The sequence below is a fragment of the Mesoplodon mirus genome, assembly GCF_964341445.2.
Source record: "Mesoplodon mirus genome assembly, chromosome: X".
Lineage (NCBI taxonomy): Eukaryota > Metazoa > Chordata > Mammalia > Artiodactyla > Ziphiidae > Mesoplodon > Mesoplodon mirus.
The window spans coordinates 2,691,350-2,714,799 of NC_138981.1; the positions used below are offsets into that span (position 1 = coordinate 2,691,350).

The window sequence follows — 23,450 nt, forward strand, 5'->3', positions numbered from 1 at the left end:
GCGACAGTGAGAGGCCCGCGCACCGCGATAAAGAGTGGCCCCCGCTCGCCGCAACTAGAGAAAGCCCTCGCACAGAAACGAAGACCCAACACAGCAAAAATAAATAAATTAATAAACTCCTACCCCCAATATCTTTAAAAAAAAAAATTTGATGCTCGCCCCGAGTAAAAAAGCTCCTTCCCCACATTAGTTACCAGGATACATGTGGTTCTCATGTGCACATGGAACTCATCCTTAGTTAGAAGCTGTAGTATGTCCTACAAGACCCAAGCAATTTAAAGCGACTGAAATCTTGCAGAGTCTTTCTGTGACCACAAGGGAAGTAAACCAGTAATCCGTTACGGAAGGGAATTGGGGAAATTTACAAACGTAGAAATGAAACATTCGACCTTCACTAATGATGCAAGGGTCAAAGAAGTCAGAAAGGAAATGAGAAAAGATTTGGGGATCAATGAAACAAAGCACACAATGTACCAAAAACGTACAGGATGCAGCAAGACTAGAGCTGAGAGGGCCGTTTATTGATGCAAAAGTCTGTTTTGAAACATAAGTCTCAAAAAAGCAAATGTACCCATTCACCGTGAGTATCTAAATTAAGAGCAAATTAAACCCAACGCAAGCACAAGGAAGGCAATTATAAATATTAATGTGTGAACAGGTGAAATAGAGAATAGAAAAATCAGTACAGAAAAGCAATGAAATCAAAGTTTGGTTTTTTGGAAAGATTAAAAAAATTAACAAATCTTTAGTTAAGTTGACCAACCCCCGCCCCCCCAAAAAAAGTTGACTCGAATTATTGAAATCAGGACTGCAAGAGGGACATTATAACTGGCCTTACAGAAATAAATATGACTAAGGGAGTATGATGCATAATTGTATGCCGACCTATTAGAGAACCTAGGTAGAATGGAAAGCCCTAGAAAGACAGAAATTACTGAGAGTGACTCAAACAGCAGAGAACCTAAACAGACCTTTAAGAGGCTGAGTTAGTCACTACACACACACACACACACACACACAGCCCTTCCCACAAAGAAAGGTCCAGCCCAGATGACTTCTCTGGTGAAGTCTACCAAATATTTTAGAATAACTTCATGAAGCCTTCCAAAAATGAGAAAAGAACCTCTTCTCGATTTACTCCATGAGGACAGCACTGCCCTGATACCAGAACCAGAAGATACAAGAAAACTACAGCCAATATCCCTGATGAACATATACACAAAAATCCTCAGTAAAATCTTACACATCAAAAAACACGTGGCATCATATAAAAAGGATTGTGCACCACGACCAAATGATGCACGTTTTACTGTGGTCAAATGTAGAGATTAAGAGGCCATTTTAGCATTTTCCAAAAGGGAAGAGCATTCGCTTGATACCCAGGCAATCTCCTTAGAAGAGGACTTTTTATCTCCATCACCACAGGCTTGACTGCTATGGGATCCTCTGCAAACAGTCAAGGGAAGATTTCTCCACCCCAGAGCCCAGTGTCAGGCTTCGCAGGATGCAGTGTCCTCAAGACACTCATTTTCCTCATGTGAGAATTATTAACTTGAGTTCAGCAATGCAGAAAACGCGACGGCCGGATGTGCACTGCACAAGCTCTGAGGTCTTAGCACAGAATGAGGTAAGGAAATATGATGAAATACAGATTCACACTCCACATTTTATATGGCTTTTGATTATCATCATCCCCACAGATAAGAGACAGGCAAATATCAAAAACAGGCAGGCGTTTTTTCAACTACTGACAAAGATTCAAAAGTTTTATAATGGGCTGGTAAAAAGCTTGGGAAAATTTAAAAGAATAATAAACTCTTCATACATTTTGGAGATGTGTAAAATGATTCAACCCCTTTTGGGGATGTTCCTTCAATATTTGCTAAGATAAACATGACATATCTGTCCCTGTGATTCTAACTGTCAGAGTGCCCCTAAAAAAACAGGCTGAAATGTGCCCCAAATGGTCACGTAAAGATAAACAATGCAGTATTATTTGAAGTACCAATAGGCTTGAGAAAAGTTAAATTTCTGCATGATCAGTTTAAATAAATTGTACCATATAAATTTTGTACAGTAGTATGCAGACCTTTAAAAAGATGAGGGTGATTTATATTTACTAATACACTCAGGTTTGGTTCAGTACCAGACCACAATAAAGTGAATATTGCAATAAAGTCGGTTTTCCAGTGCATATAAAATCTTCTGGTTTTCCAGTGCATATAAGTGATGTTTACAGTCTACTGTAGCCTGTTAAGCGTGCAATAGTGTTGTGTCTTAAAAAACAATGTACAGACTTTAATTTAAAAACCACTTTATTGGGCTTCCCTGGTGGCGCAGTGGTTGAGAGTCTGCCTGCCGATGCAGACGACACGGGTTTGTACCCCGGTCCAGGAAGATCCCACATGCCGCGGAGCGGCTGGGCCTGTGGGCCAAGGCTGCTGGGCCTGCGTGTCCGGAGCCTGTGCTCCGCAACGGGAGAGGCCACAACAGTGAGAGGCCCGCGTACCGCAAAAAAAAAAAAAAAAAAAAAAAAAAACACTTTATTGTTAAAAAAATGCTAACCATCCTGAGCCTTCAGCGAGCTGTAGTAGGAACATAAAAGGATCCTGGATCACAGATACCATCACAAGTATAATAGTAATGAAAAAGCATGAAATATGCAAGATTTACCAAAATGTGACACAGAGACACCAAGGAAGCAAAGGCTGTTGGAAAAATGGTGACAGACCTCCTTGATGCAGGGTTGCCACAAACCTTTAAATTTGTTAAAAAAATACGGATTCTGCAAAGCACAGTAAAATGAGGTCTGCCTGTACAGTGGTCCCTTAGTAACTGAGGGGATTGGTTCCATGACCCCTGAGGATACCAAAATCAGAGAATGCTCAAGACCCTTATCTAAATGGTGTGATATTTGTGTATAACCTAGGTACATCCTCCACTATACTTTAAATCCTCTCTAGATTACTTATACTACCCAATACAATGTAAATATTATACAATGTAGATAGTTTTAAAGACAATGTAAATGATAAAGAGTTGCCACTATCTGGCATATTCAAGTTTCACTTTTTGGAACTTTCTGGAATTTTTTTCAAATATTTTCAATCCATGGTCAAGGGCTCATGTAATTTAAACATAACGGTACGCCGTACTGCTTTATGTGAATACTTTGATGCTCTGTAGTACACATCTGCTTACTTCTACTGTTTACATATTTTTTAATGTTTACAATAATTTGACACCCTCATTCACAATTTATTCTTGGAAAAATAAAATTCCAGCTTCGAAATAACTAACTCATTAACAGTATTGTTTATTATCACCTGCAACGCCTAAAACAGACTTTCTGGATTTCCTGCTTTTGGAGTTTCCCTCTCTCTGTCCCTCTCTTGTCTCTGCATCTCTCTGTTTCTCTCTGTCTCTCTCTCACCAACCAGCTTCTGATTTTCTCTTTTGCTTCCTCTGCTCTGACGCTACTTTCCTTTTGCTCTTCCTATGCAAACTGTTTTCCATTCTTTTTATTTTTTTCTTCATTCCTTTTATTTTTGTTCTGCCCTAAGTGGTAAAGACAGAGCATATAACTATGTTTACTCCAACTCTTGTCTTTCCCGATTTAACAACTCACCATGACTCAGCAGTCTAGAAATTAAAATAGGGGCTAATTTTCAAAAACACAATCAACATTGGTTTATATAGGGTCATGGCAACAACATGTAATACAAAGAAACAGATTTCTTCACAGTGGAAACATTTTGAGATTGCAGCTTTGTATCGTCTAAAAGTGGCATAAACATTGCAGGAAACAGTGCCTGACTGAGTTTCTACTTAAATGTTCTTAGAAGAAACCGCTAGGTACAGTTCTCTAAAATATCCTCATTAGCGGATGATGTGCAAAAAAACCCTTCAAACCAAAAATAAACACTTACAACTTTATTGCTGATTAAACATCTTAAGCAATTATGCAGGACAATAAAATTCAATTTAGGCTACTAATAACTCTAGGTGGAATTTAATTGGGAGACGAACTAAATCCTAGATTATTGTTGTTGCCTACAGTACGTGAGCTCAAGAACGGTCCTTTTGTTAAAGTTTAAATGCCACGTGGCTTCTGTTTTCTCAGGAGCAGAAAAATAAAGCATAAGTTTTTACATGTAGAGGACAAAAGACTCACACATTGGCCAATGTTCCTTCTCTAAATTAAATTATATTTGTAGAAAGTAAAGACTTATTCTAGTAGTTACTTATAAATGCATTATGATAAGCATTTTTTATGAAGCAAGTATAATATAGAAAAATAAATTATATTGCTATGTTGAATTTGTAGCTTTCTTAACCCTTCTTATAAAAATATGTTTTCCAAGTGATCATGTGACATTATACTTCAGTGAGTTTTTGGCACAGTTTCCGTGTCAACTTAGTGAAGGCTTTCAGAAGGATATGTGTGAGGGACCAAAAGATATCTATGTATTTGTGACATTCATATGTTAGAAGTAGCATTGTTTCTCCAACGCAATGGAAGAGTATCAGTTTGCTCTCTTCTTAAATCTGGACTTAATGGGCGATAGATGCCAGGCCATCAGACGTTAATACTCTTAAAGGTAAGAGATTCCCTCCCTAATCCACCTGTCTCTCATAAGACACCTGTCCAATGGTTGCTTAGACCTACAGTGTTAGGTGTAGCTTGGACATGGCATCTTGAATGGTGCTTTAGTCCCACTGGACTTGCATGCTTTAGGGCAAAATTTGGGGATCCCTGGCATCCAGGGTATCCCAGAAACAGGTGAGCTCGCAAAGACAGTTTCTTCTCAGCTCTGAATTCATGTGTTAATGGCCCCTGATACCTAAGAAGCCAAGAGGAAGACTTGGCTTGTGGGTGGATTCTTCCTTGTGCTAAGCCTGGAAAAGTGTGAAGACACTTGGGAACAGAAAATGTTGTCCAGGCACACCTGGAAAATATCAATGCCTTTAAAGTCCATTACCATATCCAAAAATGATACCCTTTCTGGAGAAAACCATAATCTGAAAGGGTACATGCATCCCAATGTTCAGTGCAGCACTATTTACAATAGCCAAGACATGGAAGCAACCTAAACATCCACTGACAGACGAATGGATAAAGAAGATGTGGTAAGTGTATACAATGGAATATTACTCAGCCATAAAAAAAGAATGACATAATGCCATTTTCAGCAACATGGATGGACCTAGAGATGATCATACTAAGTGAAGTAAGTCAGACAGAGAAAGACAAATACCGTATGATATCATTTATATGTGGAATCTAAAAAAAAAAAAGACACAAATGAACTTATTTACAAAACAGAAACAGACTGGCAGATATCAAAAACCAACTTATGGCTACCAAAGGTGAGGGGGGGATAAATTAGGAGTCGGGATTGACATATACACACTACTATGTATAAAATGGATAACCAACAAGGACCCACTGTATAGCCCAGGGAACTCTGCTCTAGATTCTGTGATAACTTATATGAGAAACGAATCTTAAAAAGAATGAATATATGTATAACGGAATCACTTTGCTGGACACCTGAAACGTTGTACATCAAATATACTCACAAAGTAAAATAAAAAATTAAATTAAAAACTAAAACAAGCCCCAAAATGATACCCTTTGCCTACACAGGGGTTACTGTGATGAATGATAAGGCCTTTCTGTGTTTGAAAATCTATCAGTATCATCTTTTAATTCAACCAGTGGAAGAAGAAAGCCATGTGATTGTATCAAAAGACACGGAAAATGCATTTGAAAAGACTTAGGTAGCTCAATCCAAAAAGGTAACAGGAAGAAGTTAAAAAAAGAAAAACTCACATAAGAAAAGCACCTTCTAAAATCAATACCAGAATCAGACTAAAAAAGCAGACAGGCCTGCCTTCTGTTTCCATTATACCCAAAGACTTTTTTTTTTTTTTTTTTTTTTTTAAGATTCTTGAAAATGCAATGAGATGAGTAAATGAAAACGTGTTAAAACTACTGGGAAACAACAAACAAAATGGGGACTCTTTAGTTCATAACATGAATGTGTACCTGAGAGGATGCATTAAAAACCTAACAGGGCAATTTGGTAAAACTGAAGAATATGAAGTAAATTTTAAAAATCTTAGCTTTTTTCCTATACTAGCAATAAAAACCTAGAAAGAAATACAGACAGATTTTATGCAAAATCCAATAACGATATAAAAATAACGATATAAAATATTTGCAGTGCATTTAATTAAAAAAGCCATTGGGAAGAAACAGATCAAATCTCATTAAAGGAAACAAAACAAGATTTGAGCAAATGAAAGAACATGTTTTCTCTTCACATGCTTAAATTTCATCTCATGTAAACACCAATACTACCCAAATGAATCTAGGAATCAACTGCAATTCAAATCGGATTCCTAACAAGGTGTTTCCTGTTTTTCATTGGGCAGAGTGACCTTAGAGCTTGTAAGGAAGATGCCTTTACAAGTACAGTTAGGAAATAAATTTTAAGCATCATCAATAATCCAGGCTACGTTCTCCTATGTATGAGGACACCCCGTAAAGACACTCTAATCAAATGAATATGTTATACTTACTGGAACACACAAGAGAAAGTGACCCAGGCTGCCACACTGGAGAAACCCACCTCTTTTTTTCACGCTGTAGGTGAGGGAGCTGTCTCCCATCATAATTTGGGATCATGCCTCCCTGACACCCCCAATGTGCATAACTTTGAAGCAAGTTCTCTACCAGTATTTTTTGTCCCTCAGATAGACCCTGACTCTGATTCTTTTCCTCTAATCCTCCTACAACTAATATTAGATAAAAGCTAGTTTTAACGAAATAAATTATGCCTCCTAGTAGGTAAAACACTATCAAACATGTGGAATTTGAGCTTTGTCGCCATGTGTTTAGCACTCACTTCTGTGTTTTGGGTAGGGGGTGAGTGCAGAGCAGAGAAATACAGAAGAGAGAGGAGGCAGAGAGAGACACAGAGAGACACAGAGAGACACAGGAGAGAGACACAGGAGAGAGGGGGAAAGAAGGGAAGGAAGCAGAGTGAGATAATCTAAGGCAACGTGACTGATTTTCCTCAAATTTACCGTCCATGCAACTATGATTCCATGGTGTCACAGTAAAATAAACGGTGCCTCATTACCATCCAACTCTTAACGACGTCCCTCACCAGGTAAGGGTAAATGCAGAGAACACTAGAGAGGGAAGGATCATGCACAGGAAATCCAAACGCCAGCAGGCAAGTCACAGTGAATGAGCTGGGAGCGCTGAAAAGAGCTGGGTGGGTGCCTGTGTGCACTCTGATGTTCGAACCCTTTGAACCTGAGGCAAATGCAGAAGCTGGAGAGGATCTGACATAGAGGAAGTGCCTTCCCCAATACCTCGGTCAGCCCCGGCTGGTGTCTGGGGAAGCCTCCCTTCCTGGGTTACAGGTGGGTGGCTTCCACCTCGGTTCTCACACTGCGGCGGACGACAGAGAGGGAGGGAGAGAGAGAGATGCCTTATGTTTCTTATTATAAGGACATGAACCCTATAGGGTCAGGCCTCCAGCCCTATGACCTCATTTCTTCCAAGGTGAACACCCTGGGAGTTAGAGCTTCAACTTAGGAATCTGGGTGGGGCACACGTATTCACTCCATGACACCAGGTCATGTCCAAGATGAGACGACTGATTTTCCTTAGATAGAGATACAATTTCGCTTTTTTCACTGTTGTTAAAACCACAGGAGTACCCACCAGTGTGTGCACACTTGTTCAAGATCAACAAGGAACAGCCAAGGGACTTCCCTGGTGGCGCAGTGGTTAAGAATCTACCTAACAATGCAGGGGACATGGGTTCGAGCCCTCGTCCGGGAAGATCCCACATGCCGCGGAGCAACGAAGCCCGTGCGCCACAACTACTGAGCCTGCGCTCTAGAGTCCACGAGCCACAACTACTGAGCCCACATGCCACAACTACTGAAGCCCGTGTGCCTAGAGCCCGTGCTCTGCAACAAGAGAAGCCACCGCAGTGAGAAGACGGCGCACCGCGATGAAGAGCAGCCCCCGCTCACCGCAACTAGAGAAAGCCCGTGCGAGGCAACGAAGACCCAATGCAGCCAAAAATAAATAAATAAATTTATAAAACAAACAAACAAACAAACAAGGAACAGCGAGATGGAGATGGAGCCTGGAGATTGTAAACACCTCGCAAGAGGCATGTTTGCTTCCTTCCAAAGAGAAGGAGAAAGCACACAGGTGGCCAGTGAACTTACGGGGAGGTGTTTGCAGTTATCATAGGACGGATTCAATGTGCATATGCTACAGACATGAACACAAATCTTCAAATACGGGAGGATGGCTGAATGAGTGGGAAGAAAGCATATTCATGGCCCGTCCCTCTAAAGTGTATGACTGAAATGAAGTTGGTTTTATAGACACACGTGAGTGAGGACAGCCTCTACTTATGAGTGACTTTAGCAAGCCTCTAGGTGTCAGGAATAATTACATACAGTCTAGAATTCATCATGGAGTCATACTGCCCATGCATTTTTTATGATTTTTTAAAATTATTTATTTATTTATTTATTTATTTTTGGTTGCATTGGGTCCTCGTTGCTGCGCACAGGCTTTCTCTAGTTGAGGCGAGAGAGGGTTACTCTTTGTTGTGGTGTGCAGACTTCTCATTGTGGTGGCTTCTCTTGTTGCAGAGCATGGGCTCTAGGTGCGTGGGCTCCGTAACTGTGGCACGCAGGCTCAGCAGTTGTGGCGCATGGGCTCAGTAGTTGTGGCGCGCGGGCTCAGTAGTTGTGGCGCGCGGGCTTCGTTGCTCCGCTGCATGTGGGATCTTCCCGGACCAGGGCTCGAACCTGCGTCCCTAGCATTGGCAGGCGGATTCTTAACCACTGCGCCACCAGGGAAGCCCTACCCATGCATTTTAAGTATCTCTATACTGACTTATTTTTATATGCATCTTAGTTTGTTCCAAAGCTCTCAATTAAGAGCTCTGATGAGAAACACTGAGTAAAATACAGCAGAGGAATCCATCCTCCCGATGGTCTTGGGACCTAATCAGTGTTCTAAGAAGAAGCCTATGTCACTGGACACAGATTTGTCTGTATTTGATTCCAAACTGTGCTGAGTAGTTAGATTCACCACCAAGCCTCTTATGTCTTTTTTTAATATAATTTAAACATGTTTTAAATTTATTTTTTGACTGTGCCGCGCAGCTTGTGGGATCTTAGTCCCCTGACCAGGGACTGAACCCTGGGGCCCACGGCAGTGAAAGCGTGGAGTCCTAACCACTGGACCACCAGGGAAGTCCCTGTCCTATATTTTAATTCTCTTGTGCATGTAATTCTTCCAACTTTTAGCCAACGCTGCTCCCTTGGCTTTTCCTTCCAAACAAGGCTTTTTAACAGGAAACATAGTAACAGAATCCAAGTAATAACACACTTTATGGCAAGTTTCAAATGGTTTAACCACCATTGGGAATTGCATAAAAAACATGTGACTGAGAGGAAATCATCCTCCTTCAGTCTGTTCAGAATCAGCATCCTCCTCTTTCAAATGAAAACTATGCAAATACTTCCAGCGAGTTATTGCTTCACCAGTGACGGGTTGTTACATAAACCCCAGGATGTACCCGTTTCAGTGTCAAGTGCACGGGGTCAAAGAAGCATGATAGTTGCTACGTATCTTCAAAAGACTTACAGAAAGGCAAGGGGAAGTATAATATTTGATAACGTGGCACACAACATTTGTAAACACACAACTTCGTGTAAAGTAAGGAAAAAATCTTTACTAGAGGTTTGCGTATAGAAGTTCCAGGGTAGAATCCTACATAGGATCCCACTCATGGTCTCTGAAACAGGATGGGCTGCTTTTTATTCTGCTACTGTGGGTTTTGTGCGCACAAGTCTGTATGTCTGTGTGAAGTGCGTGCATGAGTGTGTGATGCACGTGTGAATGCATGTATGTTTGCATACGTGCATGCATGTGGCATGTAGAGACCAGCTCCATTTGCTCTTGAGAGGAAAAAATGATGCTCTTTCCGGAGAGAAGAATTTCTACCCTCTGTTTCCTGGAGAGAGTACAGGCACTCCGAAATTGCCCCAGTATTAGCACAGCTAAGGCTCTGCAGCTGCAGGTTTACAAGCCTAATCAAGCTGCTTTTCCCTCAGTGTGGACAAACTAGGGCTCAAAGAATCAGTGGACTAAAGCACAATGATTATTTTGCTGTGTTTTAACCTCCCCCCGACATCTCTTCTGGACTTAAACCCTTTCATTCAGGTGGCAAAAATTCACTGAATGTTTGTCTATGCAAAAGTGATGTCCTTAATGCTGCTACGTTGAAAACCATAATTTGAAAACAGATACATACACCCCAATGTTCACTGCAGCATTATTTACAATAGCCAGGACATGGAAGCAACCTAAATGTCCATCGACAGAGGAATGGATAAAGAAGATGTGGTGCATATATACAATGGAATATGACTCAGCCATAGAAAAAGAATTAAATCACGCCATTTGCAGCAACATGGTGGACCTTGAGCAGCGGTCCCCAACCTTTTCGGCACCAGGGACCATTTTCGTGGAGGACAATTTTTCCACGGTGGGGTGGGGGGCAGATGGTTCGGGTGGTAATGCACACACGGTGGGGAGCCGCAGACGAAGCTTCACTCGCTCACCCACCACTCACCTCCTGCTGTGCGGCCCAGATCCTAACAGGTCGCGGACTGGTACTGATCCGCGGCCCGGGAACTGGGGACCCCTGACTTAGAGGTTGTCATACTAGGTAAAGTACCTCAGACAGAAACACAAATACCATGTGATATCGCTTATATATGGAATGTAAAAAAAAAAAAAAGATTCAAATGAACTTATATACAAAACAGAAATAGATCCACAGACACAAAAAACAAACTTATAGTTACCAAAGGGGAATGAGGGATAAATTAGGAGTTTGGCATTAACGTATATACACTACTATATACAAAATAAGATAAACAAGAACCTCTACTGTAGAGCACAGGGAACTATACTCAATATTCTGTAATAAACTATAAGGGGAAAGAATCTGAAAAAGAATACATACACACACATACACACACACATATATATAAATAAAAGAAACTACATACATAGAAAAGAAATGCCTGCTCACTTGGAATCATCTAGCCTCATGCAGTCTGCATACATTTCAGAAGGTTCAGTAATGGTGAGGTGACCCCCATTAAGGTTCCTTCATTATGGATTATGAGGTCAGATGCAGGCAGTATGTGGATATGCAGAGCAGGCAACTCTAAAATTCTTATCCTGAATTGGTTCTTCCTTCCTAAAAGGGAGACGTGAATATTTCCATCAGCTGACTGCCCTCTGTTTTGGAGGTGATCTTACGTAATACTTCATGACACTGAGAAAGTCCCTGGCCACCAGCTACCTTAGAGATACGAGTTAGCCAGGGTTGTTCACCACGGCTCTCAGCAATAGACTCTGGCTGATTAAGCAGAAAGACACTTAGTGAGATCGACTGCACAGACCTCAACACTGTATGGAAGGGCCAGTGAGCCAGGTTACGGGGAAATCTTCCAGGAATAGTCTCCAACAGAAAGCTCATGAATTGGTCTGGAGTAGACATTGCCAGGTGACACTTGGTGGCAGGGGTTATTGCCAACTACACTGTCACCCCATGATGTCATGCCTTAAGTCAGGGTTGTGACCTGCCACCATGGGAAGGTGGAAACCCCTCTCACAATGGACACCTAGAAAAACACCTCTGATTGAGGGAGCCTGGGTCACTGACTTGGGTCCTAGCTGCAAGGGAAGCAGGAAACTTGAATTTTATGTGTCTACCTTGGGTAGAGTAGACTCATAAAGGAAGAAATATCCACGACCATAGGAGCCAGCGCAAAACAAGTCAAGGAACCAAAAGTATGAATCCTCCTCCAAGGAAATTTGTGGACACTGGGCATTGTCGTAAGTGATGAATGCCTTTCCTCCTGCTACAGGAATCTAGTTGAGTTCCAGCTGGCTCTGGGAGGAATGGGTCAGTCTATTCAGGGCTGAAAGAACAACTCCGTTGTTGGTTTGATGATGGTTACGTAACAGGTAAGGACCTACCTGTCTAACCAGCTTAACTAAAAAGCTATCCCCTCATTACCAGGTGTTGTATTTTAGAGTTCCTTGTAACAGAAGCAATGTATAACTGCCTAGTATGTGAAAGAAAAAACGTGATTAAAAAATGTAATTAGTGGGACTGAAAATACAAGACTCATTAAGCACTTCTAAGCTGAGCTATTTGCAGCTGAATGAACATTTCAAGATGAAAAAAGAACCCACTTCTTTGTAAAAGAAAGCACAACCTTTCACGGTGAGCTGTGATGCAGTGGCCTGTTCACGAGAAAAAGAAAAGAATTGCGGATTAAGAGAAAAGGCGACAAATCCAGTTTCTCTGGGGACAGTAGCCTGGGAAGGAAGACAGCCATTGCCATCGGGGGATAAAAGCTTTTCTTATTTCCTCACACTTTTATTCTGTGACAACATTAGACTGTTTACCTCCCAGACCTAAGGGTTCACCAGCAAAGTTTCTTTGAACACACCAAGATGAGCAACAAATCCCTATCCATTTAATGAATCTTCATCAAGACTTTTCTGCCCTAAATTCTAACTGCTGGAGGGCAGAAACTGAATCCCAGCACACGTTTCTCGCACAGGATTTATCCGTGGTGTGGCTAACTAGAAGCGCAGCCAATCAGTTACGGAACTGTAACTAATTTGGGGTTGCTGATTGAACCTGCACAGTTAGAGGGGAATAAAAAAAAAACAAAAACAAGCTTATCCCACAGCTTTACTGATTGCAAGTAGCCTTGTTCCCTGATACACCCTCCTTTGAGGTACAGCTTTCAACATACAAAGACAGCAATCTTGGGCTTCCCTGGTGGTGCAGAGGTTAAGAATCGGCCTGCCAAGGCAGGGGACACGGGTTCGAGCCCTGGTCCGGGAAGATCCCACATGCGGTGGAGCAGCTAAGCCCGCGAGCCACAACTACTGAGCCCGTGAGCCACAACTACTGAGCCCGTGAGCCACAACTACTGAAGCCTGCGCACCTAGAGCCTGTGCTCCACAGTAAGAGAAGCCACCACAATGAGAAGCCCGCACACCGCAACAAGAGTAGCCCCTACTCGCCGCAACTAGAGAGCCTGCATGCAGCAACAAAGACCCAGCACAGCCCAAAATAAATAAGTAAAAAAAAAAAAAAGACAGCAATCCTGTCTTTCCCAGGTTCCTGCTCTCTGCACGTCTCCACCTGGTCAGCACGGAGCTTTTGGACTCCCGCATATAAAATATGCCAGGGTTCTGAGAACACACACATGCCTCACTCTCCCGAACCCTGACAGCTTTCTGGGGTCCAGTACACCTCCTAAATCCCTCTGGTAGCTCTTCATCATGGAGATGACCATCACCGGGGCCCTGGTCATCGTCTCTGGCCTAAGGCAGGCTCTTTTCCTTGTAACAGCCCCTGACTGAGGCTGACGATGCTAACAGATGAAGCCCAATCACTGGCCTTTCTAAAGCCCTTTAAAGGCAGAGGGCTTCAACCATTTTAAAGGGGGGGGGTGTTCTTTCTTCAGAGACCAGTAATCCAAACAGATTAGACTCTGAGCGAGGTCTGCTGGGGGGCTCTGAATTCTCACCCATAATTCTAATGCTCATTATGCAGGCATTTGCCTCTCACCCACCATAATACTTTGCAGGACACTGTGTGACAAGTTTTGTCCTAGATCAACACTGTCGATTAGAAATAGAATAGGAGACCGTTACAGTCATTACATTTTCCAGCGGCCACGTTAAAAACAAGTGAAAAGGAACAGGTGAAACAAATTTTAAAGTACGTTATTTAACTGAACATACAGTATTCAAAATACATTTTAACATGTAGTTCACATAGAAGTGTTAATGAAATAGTTTGCTTTCTTTTTCATAGTATTTAAAAATAGGACTCTTAAATAATATCAGAAAAGAACTACTGTAAAAAAATAGTTCTCCTTCACTGACAAAAAACGTTTATCATTACAGAGTTTTATTTTATTTATTTATTTTTTTGTGGTACGCAGGCCTCTCACTGTTGTGGCCTCTCCTGTTGCGGAGCACAGGCTCCGGACACACAGGCTCAGCGGCCATGGCTCACGGGCCCAGCTGTTCTGCGGCATGTGGGATCTTCCCACACCGGGGCACGAACCCATGTCCCCTGCATCGGCAGGCGGACTCTCAACCACTGCGCCACCAGGGAAGCCCCAGAGTTTTAATATAACTTTATGTTATAAAATGAATTCTAAAGCACCTTTGATTTCTAGGTGATCAATAACATATTTGGGGGAGATAAAAAAAAACCCAGGGGAAGGAAGTAATGACAGATCATTCATCAAAACTAGAACTTACACATTTTTCATTTAACAATTAAGTTGTGAAGTAGTTTTCCCACAACACAAGAATCTGAAAAAATAGGGTATACAAGATATTTAAAATCTTAACTTCTGAATATCAAAGGCAAGTTTGTTGTGGAGCTTTTTATAAATGCAGATAAATATAAATAATGAAATTCAAAGAATCTATGAATACATCATTGAACAAGTAACTGCTATCAAGTCATATGTGTATCTTTCTAGACTTCTTTCTATGGATATACAAGAATTTTTAAATGGAATACTACTCAGCCATAAAAAGAACAATATAATGCCATTTGCAGCAACATGGATGCAACTACAGATGATCATACTAAGTGAAGTAAGTCAGAGAAAGAAATACTGTATGATATCACTTATAGGTGGGAATCTAAAAAAAATGATACAGGTGAACTTATTTACAAAACAGCAACAGACTCACTGACAAAGAACAGACTGGTGGTTGCCAAAGGGGGGGGTGGGGGAGGGATGGACAGGGAGTTTGGGATTAACAGATGCAAACTAGTATATATAGGATGGATAAATAACAAGGTCCTACTGTAGAGCCCAGGAAACTATACTCAATATCCTGTGATAAACCATCATGGAAAAGAATATAAAACAAGAATGTATGTATAACTGAATTACTTTGCTGTTCAGCAGAAACTAACACAACATTGTCAATCAACTATGCTTCACTAAAAAATCTTGATTGAATTTTTAAAATATTTTTTAAAAACAAATATAGCTTCACGATCTAAATAAATGTTTAGAAACTGAAAATAAACATATATGCAAATGCATGATGCATGTTTAGAGAAAATGATTATATTTTAATGTACATTAAGAGTAAAACACGCTCATAAGCTAGGCATTTATTGTGGTTGTGGATGCCTTCTATTCCCTGACCACTACTTATTCAATATACAGGGGGATGTATAGACATAATTGTTAGTGAGTCATCTTTTATTTGAAGATCTGGCTCTACTAAATTCCATAAACAGAATCGCAATAGTTTAACTGTAGATTGGCACTCACACCTTAGCAAAGACCAGTAAGTTAGACAGTGCTTAAAATAATCCCTAAAAGAGAACAGCGAAGTGAACACCTAGAATGGAGATTCCCTGCCACGTCAGATCCTTAAATGATATGGTTGACCACTGCATGTAGGAGAACAGAAAAGAGATTCCAAAATGGCCAACTGTAAGCATATTTTAGGACACTTGTCCAGAAGATTTGGTCTAGGCTTGGGAAGGTGCATGGGGTCAACCAGACCATCCTATGGAGGTATTTCCATTCTGTTCATCCATCAAATGGCAGTGAATCCTTGAAAAGAAGGCTCTGTTTATGGAAACGATGCACAGCATCTCTGTCTTTTTCTAACATCATCTACATCTCTCCACTGCGGGATGCACGGAGTTCAAACGTTTTATACTCAGTCTTGCAAAGTTTTGCCCTGGTTGGATGGCGTAAGCAACATATATTTCCAGCCAGTCTTCCTCTCCCAAAAGCACTGGTATAATCCATAACGTAACCTGATTGCATGCTTTTTCAAGCCTTGATCATTTCACGCTTCCCTGCTTTTGTCTGAGAGGTTGTATCAGAGCCCATGAAAATTCTGAGTTGCAGGGGCTTGTAGTGGATCAAACAATAGTCCTCCACCACCCCCCCATGATATGTACACCCTAATTCCCAGAACCTGTGAATTGGTTAGGTGACATGGCAAAAGAGAATTAAGCTTGTAGATGGAATTAACGTTGCCAACCAATTTACAGATTGGGAGATAATCCGGGTGGGCTCCCTGTAACCATCAAGGTCCTTAAAAGTGGAACCGGGAGGCAAAACGGGCACAGTGATGACCAGTAATTATTATTTTTGAAGACGGAAGTAGGGGCCATGGCCCAAGAAAGCTGGGTGTTCTCTAGACACTGGAAAAGGCAAGGACAGATTTCTACAAAAAACAGAAGAAACAGCCCTGTCAATGCCTTGAGTTAGTCCAGTGAGAAGTGCATCAAATTTTGATCTTGAGAGCTGTACGCTTGGTTTTTTGTGTTTTGTTTTTTTTGGCCTCGATGCATGGCTTGTGGGATCTTAGTTCCCTGACCAGGGATTCGAAGTAAAAGCATGGAGTCCTAACCACTGGACTGCTGGAGAATTCTCTATTCTTGTTTTTTTCCTTTTCTTAAAGGCACTACCTTTGTGGTAATTTGTTACAGCAGCAGTAGGTAACCAATACACACCAAAACTTTCTCTGACTACTGCAGAAGCAGTTCCTCTCTCCTCCACGATTGCAACAAGTCTTACCACATTTGACAGGTGTGTTTTAACTGCCCTTCCTGTGTTTTCTTAAAAAACAAAATAGGGGCTTCCCTGGTGGCGCAGTGGTTCAGAGTCCGCCTGCTGATGCAGGGGACACGGGTTCGTGCTCCGGTCCGGGAAGATCCCACATGCCGCGGAGCGGCTGGGCCCATGAGCCATGGCCGCTGAGCCTGCGTGTCCGGAGCCTGTGCTCCGCAACGGGAGAGGCCACAACAGTGAGAGGCCCGCATACTGCCAAAAAAACAACAAAAAAAACCCAAATAGACCTCAAGATTTATCACTGTTGGGACTCCTCAATGCTAATACACATTGTGACTCAAGGTAAATTTTCTCATTAGCTATGTAGTAAATGAAACAATAAGGTATATTGATAACATTTTTTGAATTGGTAGGGTACTTGATATTCAGGAGAGAAAAACCAAAAATGTCTTTTATGACACAGAGCAATGCTGTTTAAGACAAAATGTAGCATTTAGCCTCAACTTGTATCATTTAGAATAGATGGAGAGATAAAGAATTTCTCAGACAAACAAAAACTAAAAGAACACAGCAATATTAAATCTATCCTAAAAGAAATATTGAAAGGTCTACCTTAAATAGAAAAGAAGCACAGAATGGGAGAAAATATTTGCCAATGATGCAACTGACAAGGGATTCATCTCCAAAATTTAAAAACAGCTCATGCAGCTAAGTATCAAAAAAGAAAAAACAAAAAACACAAACAACTCAAAAAATGGGAAAAGACCTAAACAGACATTTCTCCAAAGAAGACATACAGAAGACGCACATGAAAAGATACTCAAGATCACTAATTATCAGAGAAATGCACATCAACATGAGACACCACCTCACACCAGACAGAATGGCTATCATCATTGGGAGACTGGGATTGACATATATACACTAATATGTATAAAATGGATAACTAATAAGAACCTGCTGTATAAAAAAATCAAATCAAAAGAAAAGAGTTCACCTAGAAACTTTTTATTAAAAAAAAAAAAGTCTACAAATAACCGATCCTGGAGAGGGTGTGGAGAAAAGGGAACCCTCTTATGCTGTTGCTGGGAATGTAAATTGATACAGCCACCACGGAGAACAGTATAGAGGTTCCTTAAAAAACTACAAATAGAACTACCATATGACCCAGCAATCCCACTACTGGGCATATACCCTGAGAAAACCATAATTCAAAAAGACACATGCACCCCAATGTTCATTACAGCATTATTTACAATAGCCAGGACATGGAAGCAAGCTAAATCTCCATCTACAGAGGAATGGATAAAGAAGATGTGGTACATATATAAAATGGAATATTACTCAGCCATGAAAAGAATAAAATAATACCATTTGCAGCAACATGGATGAACTTGGAGATTGTCTGACCTACTTCACTTAGTATGATAAAGACAAATATTGTATGGTATCGCTTATATGTGGAATCTTAAAAAAATGATACAAAAAAACTTATCTACAAAACATAAAAAGAGTTACAGATGTAGGAAACAAACATGGTTACCCGGGGTTAAGCAAGGGGAGGGGTAAATTGGGAGACTGGGACTGTCATATATGCAGTACTATTTATAAAATAGATAACTGGTAAGGACCAAGTATATAGCACAGGGAACTCTACTCAGTACTCTGCAATGACCTATATGGGAAATGAATCTTAAAAAGTTATACATATATGTATAACTGATTCACTTTCCTGTACAGCAGAAACTAACAACATTGTAAATCAACTATAAGTCAATATAAAATAAAAACTGTTTTAATTTTAAAAAGAAATAGAAATTTAAAAATGGAAAAGCAGCAGGAATCTATAGGAAATGGAAGATCACAACTGGAAAGTAAATGACATAAATAAGCCAGTATTCAGATTAAAAAAAAATGAAAAAAATTTTTGTGAGAGCAATGATAACTACAATGAACAGCAAAAGGAAAAACATGAAGATGTAAAAGAGGTCAAAATTAGGGGCTTCCCTGGTGGCACAGTGGTTGAGAGTCCGCCTGCCGATGCAGGGGACACAGGTTTGTGCCCCGGTCGGGGAAGGTCCCACATGCCACGGAGCGGCTGGGCCCGTGAGTCATGGCCGCTGAGCCTGTGCGTCTGGAGCCTGTGCTCCGCAACGGGAGAGGCCACAACAATGAGAGGCCCATGTACCGCAAAAAAAAAAGAGGTCAAAATTATAAAACATGGTGGAGGAGAGTAAGAAAACAGGTATTTTTTTTTAGAATGGTTTGAGCCTATATGACTATCAGTCTAAAGCAAGTATGTAGATATAGGAAGGGGTTAACGTACTTGAAAAACAGGGAAACCACAAATCAAAAACATACAGATTCACAAAAATCAAAAAGAAGAGAACACAAAGGTAGTACAAAAGCACTGAGCCCCAACTTATGGCAACACAGTTTCTATTTTGCCCTTGTGTTCACCGGTTCAGTGCAGAAAAACAAAAAGTAAATCAACCTAAGTCCAATATAACAAAGTACTTAATGCATTTAAAATTCTGACATGAAATGTTCCTGCAATACTTATTCAGACAATCAATGCCTGGCTTAGTCAGTGCAGAAATGGTCAATCAAGCAATTTATTTGCTAATTGAACAATTTTAGCAAATTAAAAGTCTCTTTGCACTTCAAGACTGAGCGTGCTATGGATGTCATTAACATTTTAACAATTTTTGTGGGTATAATATTAAGTGTAGTAAAAAAAAAAAAAACCTCTAATACATAATTACACCGCAAGCAATCTCTTGGAACTTTTAGCAAATATGCCGTGCTGAACCCTGAGTGTCACACTCTTAATGGCAGAATGTCTATTATGGATCAGAGGACCACTTAGAAGTCTCTCTTTAGAGAGAAAGGTAACTGTTAGCATAAAGGAATCCAGTTTTCAGATGGTAACAATCACCCAGTATAGTTCTGAGAACCGTCAGATGTTGGCGGAGGGAAAATGACCTCCCCTTTCTAACTCTTGACGTCAAGCTTCTCATCTTGTAACTCGTTTCTGACTTTACCTCTTTTATGACCGTGTGGTTTGAAAGCACAGAAGACAAAAGCTTCCTGCAAACCATGAGTTGACATTTGAAGTTAATGGTATCAAGCTGAAAGCCACCAAATTTTGAGTTGCAGGGTGTTGTCTGTTAGGATTCTAATGTGGCTTTGAAACTGTAGGTATTATTTTATGTCATTTCATTCACATTAAAATACGATCCTGTGGAAGTCAGAGAATGACATCACAGGAGAAATTCGGCTATGTGTGATATGGAAAAAATTAACATTCTTTGCACACTGCACGCACATGCTGCTTGGCGAAAGATGTGTGTATACACATTTTCCAAGAGTTATTTTGGAAACACCGCCCAGGTAGGCTGCGAGCTCTTATCGGTAAGAGAAGAATCGCTTTTCAAAAAAGGATATGGGTGTCTCTGCAGTGGACAGACCTGGCTGCCTTTACCGGAGGCCAGACCTCCATCTAGGATAAGGAATTCCGAGATGAACAGGTGTGACATTCGCCCAACTGAAGGCGATGTGATGCCCTCAGCATCACTCGGAAGAGTTGTCTGGGATTATTACCTTCAATCAAATGGTGACTTCAGATCTAATCACTAACTCAACAGAAAACAGAATAAAGAGGCATCTCCCAACTCCAGGAGATACAATCAGGTATCATCTACATCCAGGATGCAAGCGGGTTGTTCTACTAAAGCCCTGGTCTGACCTCAAAAAAGGTACTTGAAATCAGATATCAGTGCAACGTGAGAGACTGGGTCAGATTAAGAGACACTTAACAGACCTAACGTGGTCTGTGAAAAGTAACAAATATGACTGGCTCCCATTGAGGAAATCTGTATATAAATAATGGGATTTTATGATATCAGAAAAATGAGCTTTATTTTCATGAGGTGTGATAAAAAAAAAATTGTTGCCAGGCAGGAAAATCGTCTTTTATTTTTTGGAGATGCGTTACTAAAGTATTTTGGGGATGAAATGCTATGATGTTTGTATTTATTTGAATTGGATAAGATTATGTTTCTATAATATACTACATCTACATGTTGATAAATTAATATTCTGTTTCTAACGTGGGAATGAGTCTCCCTCCAGTGGGCATTTCTTATTGCCTGAAGACGTTTTTTTTGCAGGGCAGGGGACCCATCCTATAGACTTACAGTGGGCAGGGCCCAGCAAGGATGCTGCATGCTCTACAATGTGCAAGACTGCCCCACATAACAGATTCATCAACCCCAAATGTTCACAGTCCTTTTATCTATCTATCTATCTAATAATCAATCTACATACATACACATGTATGTGTATGTCTATGTAGCAACTATGATGGAATTTCAACTTTCTGTTAAAACTAAATGATGCTTATTCAATGTATTATTCTTTTGAGGTTTATCTACTTTTTAACATTTAATAAAACAAATAAGGTAATACCTGGTTCCAGAAAAAGAAACACTTTTAAAACAACCTAAATATGCATCAATAGGTGAATGGTTAAAGATGTGGTGCATATATACAATGGAATACTACTCAGCCATAAGAAGGAGTGAAATAATACCATTTGCAGTTACATGGATGGACCTAGAGATTATCATACTAAGTGAAGTAAGTCAGACAGAGAAAGACAAATACCATATGATGTCACTTACATGTGGAATCTAAAATATGATACAAATGACCTTATCTACAGAACAGAAACAGTCTCACAGACAGAGAGAACAGGCTTGTGGTTGCCTACGGGGAGGGGGGAGGGGAGGGAAGAACTGGGAGTTTGGGGTTAGCAGATGCAAACCAGTATATATAGGATGGATAAACAACAAGGTCCTACTGTAGAGCACAGGGAACTACACTCAACATCCTGTGATAAACCATCATGGAAAAGAATATGAAAAAAGAGCATACATATGTATAACTGAGTCACTTTGCTGTACAGCAGAAATTAACACAACATTGTAAATCAACTATACTTGAATAAAATTTTAAAAACAAATACTTATAAAAATGTTTATCTTGAGGAAAAAAGTGTACATATAGATGGCAGCAGAAATCAGTGTTAGTTATCTCAGGAAAATCAGATTATTTGGGCTAGCTGCCATGCTGATCACATAGTAAGCTACCCAGAAGCCCTGGATCTAAATGAACCACCGTTTAATAACGAAGAAATAAAATAACTGCCATCTTCGTTTTTATAAGTCAGAACACAGAAAGACGGTCCTATGAGAACTTAGATAATTTCAATCAAATTGTACCAGAAATACGACGATACGAAAGCTATCAGGCTTCACCTTGAATAGAACTTCAGCAACATTTTGCAGGATAAGAAGTGAACAATATTGATTGGGCTTGGGAAAAACAATCCCTACTTTTTGTTTTGTTTTTTGACACCTGGGCCCAATGGAAGATACCTCAATAGTTCTGGGGAGAGAAGAATACGGAAGCCTCTAAAAAATATTTTTCTTGCAAAACAAAAACTATCTAAATGTATTCAAAACCTTAACTCAAAGCACAGATGAAACGGCTGTTTCTACTACTATAGAAAGAAGAAACTGTAATGTGTAACAATTTTGTAAGTTACACTGCTAAGGAGAAAACTAGATGCCCTTAAAAGGTGAGCCCTCAAAGAATTGAGAAGCCTCTAAATTTCTCAAGAGTAAAAATGGAGACACTCCCAACACATTACTCTAAACTAGGGATTAAACTTCCATATTTTCTGGTTTTTCGAGAAGTCTAGGTGAACTATGACTGGGTGACAACATCTCCTGGCTTACTGAGCTAATATGTATATTCATGTACTTAGGCTGTTTGGGACTATAAATAGAACTGCGTAAGTTTTTATTGAAATAAATGTACATGAGTGAAGGTCATAGATTTGAACATACAGTCCAATGAGTATTCTCAAATATGTGCGAATAGGTATACATCTTCCATACCAAGAGAAGTATACTCTCACCACTCAAAAAAGTCACTTTCTACTCAGTGTCTTTATTCCCAGAATAAATACCACAGCTATTCAACACGCTGGATTAGTTTTGCCCTGTGTTGACATGTGTTATGAACAGAATTACGTAGTAGACGTTTTTTTTCTCTTACCACTTCACTTCACATAATGTTTTGGGATTCACCCACTTTGTTGTGTCTATAAGCCATTTTTTTCCCATTGAACAGCATTCCATTATGTGAAAAATATTACAATTTGGTTGTTCATTTTCCTGTTGAAGGACATTTGGGTGCTTTTAGTTTGGTGCCATTAAGAAAAATGTTTACTGACTTCATAAAGAATCAACGTCTTAGAACTTTATTTTGGGACTTCCCTGGTGGTCCAGTGGGTAAGACTCTGCATTCCTAATGCAGGGTCCTGGGTTCCATCTCTAGTTCCTGGTCAGGGAACTAGATCCTGCATGCATGCCACAACTAAGAAGCCCACATGCCACAACTAAGACCCAGTGCAGCCAAAATAAATAAATAAATAATAAATATATTTTAAAAAACTTCCTTATTTTGAAATAGAGACACACATAAGCTATAAAACTGATAGAGTCACTTGTTGTCTTACCCAGCTTATCCAAAGATAACATCTCATAACTATAGGAGAGTATTACTACCAGGACTTGAAATTGATGCAATACTCTGTTAACCAAGCTACAGATCTTATTCAAATTTCACCCTTTTTTACATTATAATGC

At 40.2% G+C, this 23,450-nt stretch overlaps 1 pseudogene across 1 annotated transcript in view; it reads left to right on the top strand.

Annotated features, from left to right (window-relative positions):
* Nucleotides 1-23,450, top strand: part of LOC309797004 (ras-related protein R-Ras2-like) — a 77,822-nt pseudogene that overhangs the window by 8,765 nt on the left and 45,607 nt on the right. The gene's annotated exons all lie outside the window — the stretch shown is intronic.